We start from the raw sequence: 9670 nt of genomic DNA on the forward strand, positions 1-9670 counted from the left end.
AGGATGACAATCCCCCCCCCCCCCCCCCACCTTCTTAGGATCCTCCTTCAGCTCCTCAGCTTCCAAAATGGGTTCTTGCTACTTAGGATGCAGCAGGTGCTCTTCCTGGTGATCCTACAGATCATCGATGTACACGTTCTCAGTTCGATAGTGGCTCTTTGTTACTGGCTCAAGCTTCAATGAATTATGATCTTAACACCTTTGCAGAAGCTTCAGGCCATCCAAATTGGGATGCATCTATGAATGAAGAATATCATTCATTATTGACAAATGATACATGGGATCATGTTCCTCTTCCAAAGGGACGAAAACTTATTAGATGCAAATTGGTTTATAGAACCAAGTATGGACCAGATGGAAAATTTGATAAACATAAAGCTCGTCTTGTTGCTAAGGGTTTTTCACAAGTTGAAGGCATTGACTATACTGAAACCTTCTCCCCTGTTGCCAAAATGAACTCTATCTGCCTTGTTCTTTCCCTTGCTACCTCTTTCAAATGGGAAGTCCATCAGATGGATGTTAAATTTTCCTTCTTGCATGGGGACTTCCATGAAGAAATATATATGGAACAACCCACTGGCTTTATACAAACAAACTCCAGCCTTGTATGTTGGCTTAAGAAATCCCTTTATGGTCTCAAGCAAGCCCCTTAGGCTTGGTATGCCAAAATGGATAGCTTTCCTTTAGAAACTAGCTTTTCTAGGTGTCATTCTGACAATACTGTCTACACCAAGAAAGTGGGCAAGTCTCTTATCATTCTTGTTCTTTATGTTGATGATTTTATCCTTACTGGTAGTAATCCCAACCTTATAAACCATGTGAAGTCCAGCCTTAAAATGAAGTTTGAAATCACAGACTTAGGAAACTTGCATTATTTTCTTGGTCTTCAAGTCTTGCAATCCAAGGAAGGTATTTCCCTTTCCCAGTCCAAGTATGCCTGTGATATTCTACACCATTTTCACATGGAAGACTAAAGCCAGACCCTTCTCCCTCTCAATCTAGAGCCAAACTTTCAGTCACTTGTAATTCCCCTAAAGTTGATGCTACCTTATATTTTCAACTTGTAGGAAAACTTTTGTATTTGACCCATGTTTGTCCTGACCTTTCCTTTGTTATTGGCCTTATTGCTCGGTTTATGAAAAACCCACATGAAAGTCATTGGAAAGTAGCTAAAAGAATACTTCGTTATGTTCAAGGTAAAGTTCAGTTTGGGATTCATTACAGTGCAGAAGCATCTCCTCTATTGGTTGGTTTCACTAATTCTGATTGCACTGGTGACCCTGATGATCGGAAGTCTACTACAGGTTATGTGTTCACTCTTGGTTTAGGACCTATTACATGGGCTTGCAAGAAACAAAGTGCCATTTCTCTTTCTTTAGTAGAAGCAGAGTATCATGGTGCCATAGAAGCTAGTAAGGAAGCCCTGTGGGTTCGTCAGATCCTGTCAGAGTTTGGCTTTTAGCAACAACATTCGACTACACTTTGGTGTGATAATCAAAGTTCCATTCAACTATGCGAAGATCCAGTCCAACATCAACGCAGCAAACATATTGAACTACACATGCATTTCATCAGAAAGCTCATTCATGACCATGTTCTTGAAGTGTAATATTGTTCAACAAATCATCAAGTTACATACATCTTTAAAAAGGCTCTCACAGAGGCGAAGTTTACTAAACTTCGATTTATGGTTGGAGTTTAGGAGGTTGCCACTAAGGGGGGATAGGCTCTAATGCCTCGTTCCTTCTCCTATTGTGTCATATTTGTACATCCTTCAATCCTATCCCAAGTTGTTTTTAGGGGGGCTGTTAGGATATCCCGACACATAGGAAATAGTTAAGTATAACTTGGTCTAGTGTAGAGTTAGGTAAAGTGTGTTTCGTTACTATGTACTTTTGTAACTTACAATCCAACGGTCATGATATGTTCTAGACATGAAGTGATCCGACGGTTCATTCTCTCCTCGATATTACCAACACTTGATATGTGGCTTAACACCCGATTAGTCCATGATATCTATTTAAAGAGCATGGAGGGTCATTTGTAGGGTAACCATTCATGAGAGAAGCTTATGTAAATTTTCATTCTTTTATTAATAAATTGCCTGAAATGGCCGTGTTGGCTCAGGCCGTGGACTGTTTCCCTCTTTGAGGGTCTTAACCACGTCAAGAATACTGGTGTAATGATCTTTGATCTATTTGTGAGCAGTGTCCTTTGGTGTTCTGTCTGAGGAACTTACCTTGTAAATTCCTACAGAATAAGCTTTATTGATCAGCATAGAAATAAACCGTTGATGAGCATGCAATAATTATATACATACTCATTCAGAGCTTACTGGGAACTGCCATTAACTGATGGGATAAAAGAATTGCAATATAGGGCACAGAGTGTATGATAGAGCATATAACCCCAAAATATGGATGCAGACTGATTTCCAAAACTTTCAGATGCCATCGTTGCAATGGAATCGAACCATCAAACTTGACATGAATTTCTCTAGGCAACAAATGGTACTTAATTTAAGTTGTTCGAAAAATTTCTTCATCTCTAATACAAGTTTAGATTTTCGGTTTGTTTTCGCATCCATGTTCTGATAGTTTATTGTATGTTTGAGTTCTAGAGGCTCATTCTATAGCCCAATATGAAGGTAATTATATAAATTAAATGGGTAATAAATATTAAGATATATATATATGTATATATGTATATATGTATATATATATATATATATATATATATATATATATATATATATAATAGTTGTAATAATATAAAATGTTAAATTATGAAATAAAAATTTAGAGATAGATGTTTATTAATATTTATTATTTATTTAACTTAAATTATTATTAATAATTATAAAAGGAAATAATTTATAATTAAAAATTTTATATATATATATATATATATAACACAATATTTCTAATTATGGAGATTCATTCTCACTTTACTATGGAAATTCTTAACTTGTAAATAGGCTTTGTTACAATACCATGGTTTATTAGTGCAACACCTTCAAAAAACCATAAATATTTTCATATGGCACTCGTTCACATGACATTCTTTTTAATTAATCAATTTAATTAAATTTTCAAAAAGAGCATAACTAATTTGGAGATAAATATCAATCTTTGATTTGTGAAATATTATTAAGAATATTCTAGAATATTCCATGGAGGTTGATAATTAAATTAAAATTTTGGAGGCCCTATATGGAGTAGTCTATGAGTGCAACTTTTTGGAGTTTCTGGTAGATTTTTTGCCTAAATCCAACGAAAAAAATTGTTGCCAAATCTTGATTTGTATTCTTTTAACTCGTTTTTTTACTGCATATTTGGATTCAACACCCTCAAAAACCATTGGGGCACTTTGATTGTAAAGAGTTCACCTATCAAGCTTGGGATTTCATTGAATCCCTCTCGGATTCTAGGCAAATTAGATCGGGAAAACAACCCAAAAAAAAATGCACTTAAAGACTACTCAATTCCAAAACAAACACACCTATCAGACATAATTATTTATATTTTCAAATGAAACAAAGCATTTTCATAAAAATTTATTAAAGATATGCACAAAATTACACATGAGATATATAAGTGAGATACTTTATTAGTCAAATGATACACATTAATAAATTTTTGTTAATCATTAAATTCAACTTCCAAGGTATCTTAAAGACTCTTGTGATTGTCGATATTCACTTGAGGCTTTTCTGATGCAGGAGCATCCAACACCCTTAAAGAAAGGGAGGAATCCAAGCGGAGCGAAGAGGAGGACGTGGACAGCATAGCTGAACGGAGGGAGAAAAATAGGAAAATCTGCTTTAAAACAGATTTAAAGCGGATAAGTTTAAAGCAGATTTAAAGCGGATAAGATGGATACGACTTACTATTGTTAACAACCATGCACGCTTTTTGGAGAGCTTTCGTTGGAGAAAAATCAGGAGAGGATAGGATCGATCCTTCCTAAGACTTCTTATATAAATGTAATGTGATAGGGGTGTAATAGATATCTTATTTGTGAGGAAAATTGTGAGTGGGCAAGATGTAGCCGAGCGTGAGCTCGTTTCTAAGGCTGAAAGGCCTTAATTTTGTAACTGTTTTATATAATTTATAAAAGCCTGTTCGAGTGTTATTTGTATATGCATGTGTTGTGAGTTTGTTAATCGACATCGATCACTTGAAAGATCGATGTATGCGTTTGTTAGATTCATAATTGAGGATTGAATCATGCGTCTTAACTGATTGAATATATGTATAGCTCATCTTAGGTTTCTGCTATTCTATTTCTCTGTGTTGGGCGTGGGCGATTAACCTCGCTTATCGATTCATTCGGCCGGGCGATCTGTGCCAGTATGAAAGCAACAGGGGTGTTCAGTAGCGATGAAGCCATTGTACTGTGGAAACATAGAGTACGAGGCTCGGCAGTCAGAAATTGAGCGTTTATTTGGCAAATATGGAAGAGTCGAAAGGGTCGATATGAAATCAGGATATGCTTTCATCTACATGGAAGATGAGCAAGATGCCGAGGATGCAATACGAGGGCTTGATGATTCAAAATTTGGCAGGCAACGGCGTCGGCTAAGCGTGGAGTGGAAGAAGCCTGCTGATCGAGGTTTCCGCCGATCTGAGGATGGAAGAAGGTCTGTTACAGGTTTGAATGTTTAAAAAAAAAAGAGTATACAGATCAGAGTTGGGTTATGTGGGCCGCCGATGTCTATAGCGGTGCCCGTATTATTTTAAAATCCATATATTGTTATTACTGTTCTAGACTTACATTGCATGCTTGTGACGATGATCAAGGGATGTTCGATTTAATGAAGATCCACATTCTAAAAGTTAAACCGCTTCTGATAAGGCCTTGTGGGCCATAACCCACAGGCCCAAGCTCGAGATTTTTACATATGAAAAGGGATTTTAGCTTACACCAAGATCTCATTTTCATCATTTTCACCTATGGATAAGCTAAATTTACATAGCCCAAGAGGATTATGTTTCCAACATTCCCTCCTTATTCCACAAGGGTGTATGTGAGTCCAAGAAGAGAGCTAAATTATAGAGGTGGATAAAAGTCAATGACTATATGTGTTCTCTAAGTCTAGTGGTTCAAGAAAGACCACAAACCAAATAAGGTGACAGAAGTTGAAGTCTCCTATCACTAGTAGTTTAAGGTTAACCACCAACTCTTAAACTTGGCTCAAACCAGTTCTTTGAACAATTCCAAATCTGGTTAGAAGGTGATGTCTTCTACAAAATGGAAGTACTCCCTAATGAGGGTTTAAAGATGACATAAACTGATGAAATGGGTAATAGAAGTTGAAGTATTCTACTTGTGGTGGTTTAAGGCTAGCCATGATCCATGGAACATAAGCTTGTTTATGGATATATCTTTGACTCTCGCTTTGGCTAACTCTAGCTCTACGCTTTGGTTTTGGCTATGGCTCAGACTCACTTGATATTACTTTGAAACTAGTAGCTCACTATCAATTCCCCCCTTCTCAAATGTAAGGTGAGAAGATGAAAATATCTCCACTACAAGATGTATCGATACTCGAGAATGAACTCTACAGTATCTCTCTCACACACACACACACACACACATTCTTAGCTCTTGAATAACATTTCCAAAAAGTGATCCATCCAAGGTGGATATTAGCTCTTATATCAATCTTGTGTTTGGAACATTGTCTAAATCATCAGTATGTTTTCCACAATGCTCACAAGGGTGAAAATAAAAACACTAACCTTTTATATAGCCAACTCGATCACAATGTGGCCATTTGTGAATCTAATGTGGAAGTGGAACAAGTGAAGATGAGCTTTCTTGAGGAAACCCAACACTCTAAAAATATATTGGTTTAGAGTAGTCTGGAATGTGAAAGATCACTTCCTTCTCCTATCCAAGACCAGTTCTTATGCTTTTTGTTGATGAATTTTTTTCGAACGTCTAACAATGGGCTTGGGAAACACAAGCGAAAACTTTACATATTCATATGAATCTACTCCTAAAGTGGTCTGACTAATATGATCATGTGCTAGTTGTTGATGGGATTCAATATCAAACAAGGAATTTTTCTGAACAATAACTAATTTAGAATGTTGATTCTTTTGTTGTAGTTGTGACTCAAGCTAAAGAAACTCATTTTTTATTATGCATTTTGTAAACATGTTTGAATATCTATGAGAGTTTCTTTGTCAAATGTGACCATATTGCCCAAAGTAGTGTGCATTAGAGTTTCAGTAAATCTAATAACCCATTAATTGAAGAAATTAAAAGACTAACTTATACCTTAAATTGTTGAATGAAGCAATGGAAATGTTGCAGTAGCTTTAGCAAGAACAACATTTCCTCTAACAACTCCAATAAACACAAATTTTCCTCTTCCATTGCAATATTTGCCACATTCACAACTTTTGTAGCACTAGAAACTATGGCACCAACAACTATAGACTTGCCTGGATCCTTCAAATATTCCTTAACTTTCTTAGCGAATGGAAAAGGATAATCAAGTACAAAATAAATAGCTAGAACATTGTTGTAAACTTTTGATGATTAGCATCTTGAACGGTTATAGTTGTGATGATAACTGATAGCCATAAAAAGTTTTCAGAGTCGAAAAACCAACATACAAAGATTCCAACCCAACCTGAAATTTATCTTTGGAAATCCATTATAAGAGAGTTATATCAGGTTTCCATTGTTTTCCATGTGATGTTCTTTAACTCACTAAAAGTGACTAGACACTTCTAGGCATATTTTTAGAATGTGAGAATCTCATAACTAGAAAGGAAAAATTCTCTTTATCTTGACTTTGAATGTCATTGGTCGATCACCTTTCTACTACAAAGTTCATTCGTAAGATAGATGCTCCCATAACAAAAAATGATATTCTTATTAGAACAACAAAGTCGACTTGAGCATATCATATATCTCTCGAATTATGGTGGACTCATGGGAAGAAACCTATCCATAATGAACTTATGAGCAAATCCATTAAATCCAATTAAAAACCATGTGTAAATCCACTGTCAAACTGATAGATATTTTACAAGTGATGTAAACCATATGCCAAGGAAACATATAATAATGTATAACAACTAAATCCATGTGTGAATAATGTCCACACTTTATACCATTTCACCTTTCATGTGAATATGTGGTCCACGACATATCAAAATATTTTTTTGGATTATGACATTCCCCTTTGTTTTTTTGTTCTCTAGTTGCAGCCACATTGTGGTTGGCTTCAAGATGGAAAAAAATTTCCACATTATAGCATAGATATAGACATAGAACATATAGCATTTTTACTACATAAACTAAACCCTCTATCTTCGAGATATTAAATTTGAGTTATGGTGATGGTAATGTCAGCTCTGTTCTCTAATCTCTTGTGCCAATTCTCTCACGGGTCTCTTAGAAGATGATGACCTACTATTTCAAACAGAATACCATGGGTGTCTAGAGAATCAAACCATTTTGCTTCAGAGTAATCTAGGAGGAAATGTCCAACAATATGAGACAAAGAAACCCTATACATATGCCAACAATCTACAGTTAGTTGGAAAACCAATATTCAAAATGAAATATTAGGCTTCTTGCTCCAAATACATGAGATCTCATGTTTCTACAAAGATTCCATAAAACTAAGGTCAAAGACATTGTAGGAATCAATGCAAAATGAGACCATATTTTTGGACAACCACACTCTCGCAATATAGTGGGATGGTTGGTTTATGAATGTGAGCATGCTCCAGTCATAGGTTCATCCAACAATAGCCCCACCATTTGGAAGAAGACACTCAAATGACTAGTCTAGAATGCCCATAACAAAATGGCAACCTACCAATACACTTTCTCCATGGAAAGAATAGAAGTTTTGAAATGAACTCTCAACATGGGAGTTTAAGCTAATAATTGTTGAATTCCAAAATTTCAATATGCACTCGTTTTATCCAAGAGTTCATTACATAGTGTTCAGGTTAGGAAGCCCTACAATAACACATAAGTTTGTCATTGTTTACAAAGCTTACAAAAGAACCTCAAATATGGGGATACATGAAGAAGAACATGGTTTAACACCTCAAATCATTTGGGAATGAGGGTTTCCTGGTCATGGGAGTAGAACACAAGTACCAAATTTTAGAAATCCATGAATTTGGGAGATAAATGCAGAGCTCATAAATGACAAGGGGATGTTTTCACCTAACAAGGATATGTTATATTTTCCTACAATGCTAGCACACATAACTTCATTCCTAGTAGATTATAGATCTATTAATTAATTACATAGCTAGTTTCCTAATATAATAAATTTAGGGGAAGCAAAATATATCAATCTCAACCATGAAATATATGACACCACATATATTGACCAATCACAATTATTGATTAACTTTTAGAACTTACTCAGGCTCTTAGCCTGGGAAAGAGGCCCAACTAAGGAAATACATACAATAATTGGATCTGATACAATTTATCAATCCCACCTTTGCTAAGTTGGATCCCTTATGTCTGAGCAGTATCTTCCCATCCTAGTATGTTACAGAGAACCCCTTCTTCTCCATCAGAGAGATTGACAACATACTCCACCTAAGTTCTGGAACTCACAACACATATTTTACTTCCATCCTAACTCTTGACTCAAGGTGGAATATCATTTTTCCAATCCACTTCATTGTGTGTTTGGCATCAACACCAAACTCCACATGTAGTTCTATGTCCCACTCAGTCAAGTTTTCAAACTATTCCCATGATCCTGTCATATGCCTCATGGCTACACTATCTAGTATCCATGCACCCATTGGTAATGTGCATAAGATAAGGTAGGAAACAAGTGAAAATTTAGTTTCAAACTTCCTGGAAAACTCCTCCTAAGCTTCTTCCAACGCAGCTACAAATGCTTGCATACCATTTCCACCCTTCTTCCTCTCCAGACACTGTGAAGTGTAGTGTCTTGTCTTATGATATGTAGAACACTTGACATTAGTCAATTCCTTTTTCTTATTTGGTTGTAAGGTTGATACCTAGCCCCTACTACTCAAAATATTTTCTCCACATTACCCGACTAGAAAGAGAAAGACTCTTATCACCCCCACTCTTCTATTGTCCTCTAGATAATGATATCTCCTAGATCTCATTCTAGGTGAATTAATTCAATAATCTATTCAAATCTAATAGCTTTTCTCTTGCTATAACACCTGTCACAAAGGTAGCCCAAGGTTTTGAGAACTCGTTCAGGGTTGTCCTTGTAATCTCATCATCTAGAAAGGTTACCACAATAAATCCAATCTCATATTGAACTTGCTAAATCCTAGTGAGGTATGATACCACAATATTTGATTCAGACATCTTGGTGTTCTTGAGATTCTCCCTTAACACTATTTTATAATTTTGATTATCACTCTAATATAGACTCATCAGAGCGGTCAATATCTCATCGACACTATTCTTCCTTGATGTGTGAAGTATCACATGATCCTTCACCTCATCCATGATAATATGTTTGGCCTTCACATCTTTTAATTCATGGGCTTCCAACGCTGTAACATCTAAAGGAGTTGTAACCTTTGTGTTTTCAAACCCCCGTAAGTTGTTCTCCTTGAGAACTAGCACTATCATCTCCTTCCATGGACTAAAGTTGTAAGAAACATCCAACATGTCCTTGAAC

The sequence above is a fragment of the Pinus tabuliformis genome, chromosome 7 (assembly GCF_031772625.1).
Source record: "Pinus tabuliformis cultivar Carrire ecotype Pingquan chromosome 7, CPIR1, whole genome shotgun sequence".
NCBI classification, from domain to species: Eukaryota; Viridiplantae; Streptophyta; class Pinopsida; order Pinales; family Pinaceae; genus Pinus; species Pinus tabuliformis.